General features: G+C 50.8%; 1 protein-coding gene across 4 annotated transcripts in view; it reads left to right on the top strand.

The window, feature by feature from the left end:
• The first annotated feature begins 2,178 nt into the window (after window positions 1-2,178).
• The window catches only part of LOC138651957 (uncharacterized), a 36,875-nt gene continuing 26,875 nt past the window's right edge, over window positions 2,179-12,178 (top strand). Inside the window, exons 1-2 of one of the 4 annotated variants that reach the window (XM_069742611.1) lie at window positions 2,200-2,309; window positions 9,723-10,031. The gene's annotated coding sequence lies outside the window, so the exon portion shown is untranslated. Of the gene's footprint in view, window positions 2,310-6,416; window positions 7,413-9,722; window positions 10,032-12,178 lie in introns of those variants that run through there. The other 3 variants (XM_069742610.1, XM_069742607.1, XM_069742608.1) reach the window with 3 other exon arrangements.

Raw genomic sequence — 12,178 nt, 5'->3', positions numbered from 1 at the left:
GGAGCACATCCAGACCCCACAAGCGTGCATTAATTCCTCCTCCAGGGAGCACATCCAGACCCCACAAGCGTGCAGTAATTCCTCCTCCAGGGAGCACATCCAGACCCCACAAGCCTGCATTAATTCCTCCTCCAGGGAGCACATCCAGACCCCACAAGCGTGCAGTAATTCCTCCCCCAGGGAGCACATCCAGACCCCACAAGCGTGCATTAATTCCTCCTCCAGGGAGCACATCCAGACCCCACAAGCATGCAGTAATTCCTCTCCCCAGGGAGCACAACCAGACCCCACAAGCATGCAGTAATTCCTCCTCCAGGGAGCACATCCAGACCCCACAAGCGTGCAGTAATTCCTCCTCCAGGGAGCACATCCAGACCCCACAAGCGTGCAGTAATTCCTCCCCCGCCCCCCCCCCAGGGAGCACATCCAGACCCCACAAGCGTGCAGTAATTCCTCCCCCGCCCCCCCCCCCAGGGGAGCACATCCAGACCCCACAAGCGTGCAGTAATTCCTCCCCCGCCCCCCCCCCCAGGGAGCACATCTAGACCCCACAAGCGTGCAGTAGTTCCTCCCCCCAGGGAGCACATCCAGACCCCACAAGCGTGCAGTAATTCCTCCTCCAGGGAGCACATCCAGACCCCACAAGCGTGCAGTAATTCCTCCTCTAGGGAGCACATCTAGACCCCACAAGCATGCAGTAATTCCTCTCCCCAGGGAGCACATCCAGACCCCACAAGCGTGCATTAATTCCTCCTCCAGGGAGCACATCCAGACCCCACAAGCGTGCAGTAATTCCTCTCCCCAGGGAGCACATCCAGACCCCACAAGCGTGCAGTAATTCCTCTCCCCAGGGAGCACATCCAGACCCCACAAGCGTGCATTAATTCCTCCTCCAGGGAGCACATCCAGACCCCACAAGCGTGCAGTAATTCCTCCTCCAGGGAGCACATCCAGACCCCACAAGCCTGCATTAATTCCTCCTCCAGGGAGCACATCCAGACCCCACAAGCGTGCAGTAATTCCTCCCCCCCCCCCCCAGGGAGCACATCCAGACCCCACAAGCGTGCATTAATTCCTCCTCCAGGGAGCACATCCAGACCCCACAAGCATGCAGTAATTCCTCTCCCCAGGGAGCACAACCAGACCCCACAAGCGTGCAGTAATTCCTCCTCCAGGGAGCACATCCAGACCCCACAAGCGTGCATTAATTCCTCCTCCAGGGAGCACATCCAGACCCCACAAGCGTGCAGTAATTCCTCCTCCAGGGAGCACATCCAGACCCCACAAGCCTGCATTAATTCCTCCTCCAGGGAGCACATCCAGACCCCACAAGCGTGCAGTAATTCCTCCCCCAGGGAGCACATCCAGACCCCACAAGCGTGCATTAATTCCTCCTCCAGGGAGCACATCCAGACCCCACAAGCATGCAGTAATTCCTCTCCCCAGGGAGCACAACCAGACCCCACAAGCATGCAGTAATTCCTCCTCCAGGGAGCACATCCAGACCCCACAAGCGTGCAGTAATTCCTCCTCCAGGGAGCACATCCAGACCCCACAAGCGTGCAGTAATTCCTCCCCCGCCCCCCCCCCAGGGAGCACATCCAGACCCCACAAGCGTGCAGTAATTCCTCCCCCGCCCCCCCCCCCAGGGGAGCACATCCAGACCCCACAAGCGTGCAGTAGTTCCTCCCCCCAGGGAGCACATCCAGACCCCACAAGCGTGCAGTAATTCCTCCTCCAGGGAGCACATCCAGACCCCACAAGCGTGCAGTAATTCCTCCTCTAGGGAGCACATCTAGACCCCACAAGCATGCAGTAATTCCTCTCCCCAGGGAGCACATCCAGACCCCACAAGCGTGCATCAATTCCTCTCCCCAGGGAGCACATCCAGACCCCACAAGCGTGCAGTAGTTCCTCCCCCCAGGTCACACATCGACCCCACAAATCCCACTAGACAGCCCAAGTATCAGGCCCCTCACCCAAAATCTAAGAAACCATCAACCCATTAACGAATAAACACTTCTGTCAGTCACTGAGGACGCTGCGGTCCCTGCGGCTGACAGACTCCGGCATCAGACTGAGGGTGCCGCCGAGATCAGCGGAATGGCGGCTTCACTGCCTGCCGGTGCCTTTGCTGAGTCGAACACGCCCCCCGTATTACACGCCCCCGGTACGACACGCCCCCCGGACATCATGCCAGACGCAGCGTTTCCCACGTGCAGAGTGTGTGGAGCGCAAGCCGGAGCGCACACAGATGACCGCGCTCATCGCCGCCTCATGACTGGGGGACGCAGCAGATCCGCACCCAGGTGAATACGCACTGCCGGACCTTCCGCCTCTTCCCCGGCCACTGTCTGTGTATCAGTGCATTATATCCGGCTGAGTTTATTCTTTATATACAGTTTCAGCCCCACAACTAGAAGTACCAGGGAGCACATAGAGGCTGGGGGGCGCCATGTGTCCATGAGGGGCCAGACTAGCAGTGACGGGGGCATCCAGCAGAGTTTAGCCCCTCTCACTGGAACCCACCCCCTCTATTGTGTCTATTGAATCCCTCCATATTCAGTGTCTTCCCCCAGATAAGCGACTGACATCTTAGGCTACGTTCACATTGGCGTTCCGCCAATGTGCGTCGCTGTTGCGCCGGCGACGCAGCGGCGACGCGCCCCTATGTTTAACATAGGGGACGCGTGCGTTTTTTGGGTGGCGTTTTTCGACACTTGCGTCATTTTCGACGCTAGCGTCGGACGCAAGAAAATGCAACAAGTTGCATTTTCTGTGCGTCCGATTTTGGTCGCAAAACGCGCGCGTTTTTGCGTGCGTTTTTGCATGCGTCGCGTCGCCGACGCAGGGCGGCGCAACGCTAGTGTGAACATAGCCTTAAAGGGGTTTCCAGCACCTCACAGTAATCGCCTGTGATCAGTGGAGGGGTGACCCCACACACCGATCTGCTGTTCTTGGTGCTGGATGATCCGTGGCGGAGCTGCACAGCACCATCGATGGTGATAACATGTTTCCACCACACCAGGTTAATCACTGATTGCTAATGAAGCCTGTTTAAAGGGGTTGTCCAGTTTGGAGCACAAGTCGTCACTCTGACTTCAGACTTGTGAATCCTCGTAGTGCGCACAATCATCTTCTGACTACATCGTACCCGACATGTGGGTGAAAACTACTAGTCGGACGCACTGGAGCACTCAGACAGGAAAGGGCGCTATTTTGGAGTGCAGATTTTCTGTTATGTCATATTAGTAGAACTTCAGTGGTGCCAGAACCTCAGAAAGCCCACAAAAGTCAGCCTGTGTAGGTAACTGCACCCTCCGGGAATTAATATTACTTGTTAATCAGGTGGATACGAAATGCAGTCATTAATGGACATGTGGAATGCTTTAGATAAACCCTTAATACGAAGGACATGTTTCACAATGGTGAATTGCTTCTTTTCACATTTTGAAGCACTCTGGATTCAGGACCTGCTCCGAGAGAGGAGATAAACCAGGCAGGGGCAGAAGGGAGAAGAGGGTCCCTGCATAAGAATGGTATATGGACCATTTGTAGTCCAATAAATGGCTCATTATAATGTACGATGCCACTTGTTTTGAAGGTGAAAATGGGCCCCCTGATGCCTTGGGCCCCTGTGCATTTGTACGCCTCTGAACCCAGGGGATAGCCTGGTTTGGGGATCTCTGTTGTGGCACCTCTGTAGTCATAATCCCCATAGTCGCACACAGTATCATGGCCCCTGCATAGCATGATGGCCAGTCTGTATGATGGGCCCCACAGCCTCAGTTTGAGGGCTCACACAGAATGAGGGCTTTTACAGTCCCTAACCGTATTTTGACCCTCAGCAGTCCCCGATTCTGTATGATGGCCCCCACAATTACTGACATACAAAAAAAAGCGCACACACTACTCGCCCTGTTCCCCTTTTGCGCAGGTCTGGTCTATGCACTGTGAATAGTGAGGCTTCAGCACTGCAGGGACAATGTAGTGGCGTCATTGCGTACGCTGAATGGTGGATCATTGAGCCATCGCCATCCTTTCTATTCATTACCATTTGCATCATGGATACCGCTGAAATTATGATAATGGGACGGTGCCCCAACTCAGAAGCCCCAGAGAGGCTGTATGGGCTGCCGCTATGGATGGTAGTCTTCTGCCTAGTGCATTGAATTTCTGAAACCAGTTGTGTGGGGGAGCAAGGTGCTGTTTTTTTGGTGCCCAGAGCAGTTCTCTGACCTACAATTTCCCAGTCATCGCTCAGTGTTCAGCAGTGAGCTATGAGGGGAGATGCTGGGCAGAGGCGGCGAGCTATGAGGGGAGATGCTTGGCAGAGGCGGCGAGCTATGAGGGGAGATGCTTGGCAGAGGCGGCGAGCTATGAGGGGAGATGCTGGGCAGAGGGCGCGAGCTATGAGGGGAGATGCTGGGCAGAGGCGGCGAGCTCACGGGAGATGCTGGGCAGAGGCGGCGAGCTCTCACGGGAGATGCTGGGCAGAGGCGGCGAGCTCTCACGTGAGATGCTGGGCAGAGGCGGCGAGCTCTCACGGGAGATGCTGGGCAGAGGCGGCGAGCTATGAGGGGAGATGCTGGGCAGAGGCGGCGAGCTATGAGGGGAGATGCTGAGCAAAGGCGGCGAGCTATGAGGGGAGATGCTTGGCAGAGGCGGCGAGCTATGAGGGGAGATGCTGGGCAGAGGCGGCGAGCTATGAGGGGAGATGCTGGGCAGAGGCGGCGAGCTATGAGGGGAGATGCTGAGCAAAGGCGGTGAGCTATGAGGGGAGATGCTGGGCAGAGGCGGCGAGCTATGAGGGGAGATGCTGAGCAAAGGCGGCGAGCTATGAGGGGAGATGCTGGGCAGAGGCGGCGAGCTCTCACGTGAGATGCTGGGCAGAGGCGGCGAGCTCTCACGTGAGATGCTGGGCAGAGGCGGCGAGCTCTCACGGGAGATGCTGGGCAGAGGCGGCGAGCTCTCACGGGAGATGCTGGGCAGAGGCGGCGAGCTCTCACGGGAGATGCTGGGCAGAGGCGGCGAGCTCTCACGGGAGATGCTGGGCAGAGGCGGCGAGCTCTCACGGGAGATGCTGGGCAGAGGCGGCGAGCTCAGAAGCCCCAGAGAGGCTGTATGGGCTGCCACTATGGATGGTAGTCTTCTGCCTAGTGCATTGAATTTCTGAAACCAGTTGTGTGGGGGAGCAAGGTGCTGTTTTTTTGGTGCCCAGAGCAGTTCTCTGACCTACAATTTCCCAGTCATTGCTCAGTGTTCAGCAGTGAGCTATGAGGGGAGATGCTGGGCAGAGGCGGCGAGCTATGAGGGGAGATGCTTGGCAGAGGCGGCGAGCTATGAGGGGAGATGCTGGGCAGAGGGCGCGAGCTATGAGGGGAGATGCTGGGCAGAGGCGGCGAGCTCACGGGAGATGCTGGGCAGAGGCGGCGAGCTCTCACGGGAGATGCTGGGCAGAGGCGGCGAGCTCTCACGTGAGATGCTGGGCAGAGGCGGCGAGCTATGAGGGGAGATGCTGAGCAAAGGCGGTGAGCTATGAGGGGAGATGCTTGGCAGAGGCGGCGAGCTATGAGGGGAGATGCTGGGCAGAGGCGGCGAGCTATGAGGGGAGATGCTGGGCAGAGGGCGCGAGCTATGAGGGGAGATGCTGGGCAGAGGCGGCGAGCTATGAGGGGAGATGCTGGGCAGAGGCGGCGAGCTATGAGGGGAGATGCTGAGCAAAGGCGGCGAGCTATGAGGGGAGATGCTGGGCAGAGGCGGCGAGCTCTCACGTGAGATGCTGGGCAGAGGCGGCGAGCTCTCACGGGAGATGCTGGGCAGAGGCGGCGAGCTCTCACGGGAGATGCTGAGCAGAGGCGGCGAGCTCTCACGGGAGATGCTGGGCAGAGGCGGCGAGCTCTCACGGGAGATGCTGAGCAGAGGCGGCGAGCTCTCACGGGAGATGCTGGGCAGAGGCGGCGAGCTATGAGGGGAGATGCTGGGCAGAGGCGGCGAGCTCTCACGGGAGATGCTGGGCAGAGGCGGCGAGCTCTCACGGGAGATGCTGAGCAGAGGCGGCGAGCTATGAGGGGAGATGCTGGGCAGAGGCGGCGAGCTCTCACGGGAGATGCTGGGCAGAGGCGGCGAGCTCTCACGGGAGATGCTGGGCAGAGGCGGCGAGCTCTCAGGGGAGATGCTGGGCAGAGGCGGCGAGCTCTCACGTGAGATGCTGGGCAGAGGCGGCGAGCTCTCACGGGAGATGCTGAGCAGAGGCGGCGAGCTATGAGGGGAGATGCTGGGCAGAGGCGGCGAGCTCTCACGGGAGATGCTGGGCAGAGGCGGCGAGCTCTCACGGGAGATGCTGGGCAGAGGCGGCGAGCTCTCAGGGGAGATGCTGGGCAGAGGCGGCGAGCTATGAGGGGAGATGCTGGGCAGAGGCGGCGAGCTCTCAGGGGAGATGCTGGGCAGAGGCGGCGAGTGCAGGTTGGCAGCCTGTTATTGTAATACTAAATATCAGGCTACCACAAGGTCCCAAGGCCACAACGCTGCTGAGAGCGGTGAGAGCAGGAAAGCGGTGGGGACTTCTAGCAGTGACAACAGCTCTTTGTACTAATTCTCCCAGGCTAATGTCATTTTGCCAACCGATGGTCACCATCTCTGTCACCGCAGCTGTCAGAGCACCGCACAGAAATCGTCACGATTGTGATCTGAACATTTGCCCAGCTCTGCTCAATGTAAAGACTCAGACATCTAAATGAGGCTTTTCACTAACTGAGCAAAGCCATCTATCTAATCCTATCAAGTGATGCAGCAGTGTATCTAAGCCAATTGTGTGTGATACAGTTCACCGATTCATGTATCTAAGCCCATCATGCACGATGCCCCTGCTGAACAGTGTATCTAAGCCAATCCTGATCAGTGGAGTGCATTAGGCCATGTATCTAAGCCGTGCGTCTAATCCCACCGTGTGATCATGCGCCAACGCTCCACATCTCGGTGCAGAGACATGGTGACTGCGGCAGGATAAAGGAGGATGAAGTGTAGGATCACACTGCGGATTGCTAAATCTCCGAGGAGGAGACAGCAGATCCGCCCACACTTACTGCATAATGCGGATTTATTACATGTAAATATTTACAATAATTAATGTCTAGTCTCCATCTGAGTCAATTTAACAAATCCCTTAACGCCCAACGTTCTGAATAGTAGATACTGGAATACACGTCCTGATGGCTGATGGCCTCAGGGTAGGAGCAGCGGTCAGTGATTGGCTGTATATGGCATGTGATCCTGTGTAATGCTGCGGAAACGAAACTCCGGGTAGAGAAAGGGAAGTGCTGACACTCGTCAGTCAGAAGCTTGTAGTCTCTGCTCCATGAAGACCCTGTGTGTCCTTGTCTGGAGGGAGCAGCAGGTGTAATCTACAAGGCGTAAGTAACTTTGCCATCTTCTTACCTTTCGCTCTGTGTAGGAAGAGGAGGAATTCTATCCTGTGTGCCTGGCTCTTTACCATCTGTCTAAATATCTCTAGGCGACTGCTGCTGGGAATTCAGACACTTTCTGTGATTCAGAATTCTTGCTGGACCAGTTATTGAAAGTATAATAAACTATAAAATAAAAGTTTAGATTTTTAGACTATGACCGTATTGCTCTACATTCATTATGGCTTTTGTGGTATTTGTACTTTAGTCTGCACAATGTTTTACATTTATGGAGCTCAATTATAGTTTTCACAATCCAGAAATTTTCTAGGAAATAAATAAATTTTCCTGCATAATAGTCCTCCACATTAGTGTAGTACAAAATCTGTCTGTTTAACCCTTCAGTTAAACCAAGCCAGTTTTTGACTTTAGTGACCAGGCCACGTTTTTTAAATGTCACTTTGAGGTTATAACTCGGATTCCACCGATTGAGATATTTTTTTTTGTGACATGTTGCACTTCACGATAGTGGTAAAATTCTTCAATATGACTTGCGTTTATTTGTGAAAATATCGGGAATTTGGTGAAAATGTATAAAATATTGAAATTTCCAAACTTAATTTTTATGCCCTTTAATCAGTCATGTCATACAAAATATTTAATACATAACATTTCTCACATGTCCAGTTTACATCCGTACAATTTGTTAAACAGTTTTTTTTGTTAGGAAGTTATAAGGGTTAAAAGTTGATCAGCAATTTTTCATTTTTCCAACAAAATCATTTTTTAGGGATCACATTTGCAGTGACTTTTGGGGGGAAATACCCCAAAGTGACACCATTCTAAAAACTGCACCCCTCAAAACCACATTACCCCCTTAATGACCGCCAATACGCTTTTTAACTGACCTTACATATAAGAGAATATCATCCCCATACAGGTATCAATCCGGCATCTGTTGGTTGTGCACTATAGCTGACAACTTTTTGCATCAGCCACGATCAGTGTTTGCACCGTCCAAATCTGTTTAACCCCTTAGATGCTGCTGTAAATAGTGACTACATCATTATATATGGTTAACAGAGTGTGGGGGCTCCCTCTTTATCCCAATTGGTGCCCTCAGATCATGATTTTGTGGTCCTGATGTTTGCCATTGCAATTCACGACCAAATAGCGGCCTTAGAGTCTGCCGGGTGTAGTAATCTGTTCAGAAGTTAGAGGCATGTAGGTGGTAAAAATGCACATTTTCATTTTTGTCATACCACTTTGCATTAATTCCTGTAAAGCACCTGAAGGGTTAATAAATTACCTGACAGCAGTTTTTTATATGTCAGGGGGTGCTGTTTTTAAAATGGTATCACGTTTGGGGGTTTCCCAATACATGAGACCCCTAAAGTCACTTCAAACATGGATGAGTCCCTAAAAAATAAATTTAGTAAATTTCCTTGAAAAAATGAAAAATTGCTGCTACAATTTTAAACCTCCTAAAATGCTAAAAAAATAAAATATCATTTTACAAATGGTGCTGATGTAAAGCCGACATGTGGGAAATATTATTTATTAATGTTTTGCTGTGGTATGACTATCTGGATTAAAGGGATAATCATTCAAATTTTGAAAATTGCAAATTTTTTAACATTTTTCTCAAATTTTTGATATTTTTTATAAATAAACACAAAACATATTGACCTAAATTTACCATTTTCATAAAGTATAATGTGTCACGAAAAAACAGTCTCAAAATCACTGGGATTTGTTGAAGCGTTGCAGAGTTATTACCACATAAAGTGACAATGGTCAGATTTCAAAAATTTGGCTCTGTCACTAAGGGGTTAAAGAAGTTTATTGACCCTTCCATTGATTCACAGGAACGAAACAAATATGGAAGGGAAAAAATGAACATTTAAACTCTCACAAATTGTACTTTAGCTCCAAATATGTTATTTTTACAAGGGTAACCGTAGAAAATGGACCCTAAAACTTGTTATACATTTTCTCCTGAGTATGCAGATACCACATATGTAGGGGAATACGACTATTTGGGCGCAGGGTTCAGAAAGGAAAGAGCGAAGTTTGACTTTTTAAATGCAAAACCTTCTGTAATTGAGAGCGGACACCATGTCACTTTGGAGAGCCCCTGATGTACCTAAATAGTAGAAACCCCCACAAATGACCCCATTTTGAAAACTAGACCCCTCACAGAACTTGTCTAGATGTGTCATGAGCACCTTGAACCCCCAGGTCCTTCTTAGAACTTTATAATGTAAAAAAATTACCCAGAAATTGTAATTTTAGCCTAATTTTTTTTATTTTCTCAAGGGTAACAGTGGAAAAAGCATAAATTTTCGCGTTCATTTTCTCCTGAGCATGTGGATACCCCATACGTGGGAAAATACTGCTATTTTGGCACATGGAAGGCTTGGAAAGGAAGGAGTGACGTTTTGGAACACAGAATTTGATGGCATGGTCTGTGGTAGTCATGTCGTGTTTGGAGAGCCCCTGGTATGCCTAAACAGTGAAAATACACCAGAGTGACCACATTTTGGAAATTACTCCCCTCAAGGATTTTATCCAGGGGTTTAGTGAGCATTTTGAACCCAAAGGTACTACAGAGAATTTGATATTACGGTAGGTAGTCGTATTAAAACTTCATTTTTTTTTTTCACTAAAATGTTGTTTTAGCCCCAAATTTGTAATTTTCACAATGGATAATGGGAGAAAACGGACCCCATAATATGTTGCTCAATTTGTCCCAAACGTGACCCTACCAAATATGTGGTCAAAAACTTCTGATTTGGCACATGGCAGGGCTAGGAAAGGAAAAAGCATAATTCCTGGGATAGATTGTGAATGCCATGTCGTATATGGACAACCCTCTCAAGGAATTAATCTAGGGGTTTAGTGAGTATTTTGAACCCATAAAAGTGCCTCACAGAATTTTATAACATTGAGATGTGGAAATTGCATTTTAGTGGTAAAAATGTAATTTTTGTATTTGATGCAAATGTCAGGTGCACAAGGGTTAATAGGTGAAACTAGACCCCACAGCACATATTTTGCTATATTAGTTTTACAGATGACATTTACAGAGCCCCTAAGGTGCCATAACAGCATAAAAACCCCAAAAGTGACCCCAATGTAGAAACTGCACCTCTAAATTAATTCCTCTATGGCTGCAGCGACTATTTTGTAACATCAACGCCAGGCTTTTTTTCTGGAGAATTGAAAATCTGCCAGTCTAGTACCCATACATTGTGTCCCCATGCATTGTGCCCAGTTTGTGCTTCTGGCGATACACACCCGTAAATGAAGTGCCTTCTCTACATTACAGTAATGCCAAATGTGGCCACTTACTGTGGTCTAGGCAGAGTGGGGCTCAGACTGAGGGGGGGGGGGGGGGGGCGCAGAATTCACGGGATTTTATTTGAGGCGACGGGAGCCATATCGCCTTTTCAGAATCTTTGTTCTACCAGTAATGTAGAAACCCCCTATAGTTCCATTAACAAATGACAAACCTGAGGGGGGCTTGTTCTGTGTGGGATAAATTGAGGTTTTTATTGGTAACATTATTGAGATTTTGATCGCATCACTTATGTCTGGGTTTCCATGTAAATCCTATAAAAAAATACAGTTCACATGAAATCCCCAAAGGAAACACCATGAGGCAGATGGAGCGCCCGCTAGGGCTGTAGGGTACTCGGGCCAGGTCCGACGACGATTCTTCAAGGGGTGGTCACGGCATCAGTGAGTCGGACCGTGGCCCTGGGCGTCCAATAAAAGTCAATATTAATGGAGAAAAAGTGTATAGGGGATTAGCTTGTGACGCCACCCGTGGGGTTCGGCAATAAGAAAATTGACGATTCTGCGGTGCAGGTCCACTGGGCAGTTGGTGACACTGCAGAGATGTTACAGCGCTCCACGGGTAGAGCGAGGCCCCAGGGCAGTGGAAGTGTTAAGTCAATGACAGTAAATGTTGTCATGCAGCAATAATTCAGAGGACACAGCAGGGTGCAGTTTCCACACTTTACTCACAGTTCTTATATGCAATCCCCACCCGGGTGCTATGTCCTCCGGGTCTGTGGTCCAGTCAGCTCTCAGGTAATTCGGTGTACACTTTGCCAGAACCCCCTTCTTATGTTGCTCCCCTGGCCATCTTACTGTGCTGGCTCCCGCCTCTCCTGCCCTGCGCCTTCACACACAGTGTCCCAAGCCAGCAGCCTCGGGTCTTGTCGGGCGACGTACTCCTGGACCCCTTTATCCTATGCGGCTGCCTTTTCGGCGAATGTGTGTGGTTGTGGCACATACAATTACCACAGCCTCCGGCTTGCTGAGTCTTGTAGTTCCTCCAATACCGGCACACCTCCCCCTTCTGTCTATTAAGGTATGTGCATGTTTTTTTTTTTTCTTTTTCCCACCTGCCAGAAATCATCTTAATCTATTCACCGCTACTTAAGACTTCCCTATTTGTCTCCCAGCACTTCCCCTGACAAAGCTGCGTCTAGCAGCGATACGCGTGGGGCTCCCCCCACACTCTCTGTATCCCGGGTTCGCCCTTTTCCACCTTTGACTACTGACTGCCGACGACCCATGCCACATACTGGATGACCTACTCTGGGTATTTATCTTTAACCCCTGTATCTTTTTACATCATTGAGCCACATACTTCCATTTTTATGGACGCCTTCTCTATACCTGAGTGGGTTTATTTCCCCACCTGGCTGCTTTGCTTGTCGCATCTCTTTACTTAGCTAATATCTCATAATTTTTTTGGAAAT

The sequence above is a fragment of the Ranitomeya imitator genome, chromosome 10 (genome assembly GCF_032444005.1).
Source record: "Ranitomeya imitator isolate aRanImi1 chromosome 10, aRanImi1.pri, whole genome shotgun sequence".
Taxonomy (NCBI): Eukaryota; Metazoa; Chordata; class Amphibia; order Anura; family Dendrobatidae; genus Ranitomeya; species Ranitomeya imitator.
Note: the sequence above shows the minus strand (reverse complement) of the source record. Positions and strands in the feature narration are given on the sequence as shown.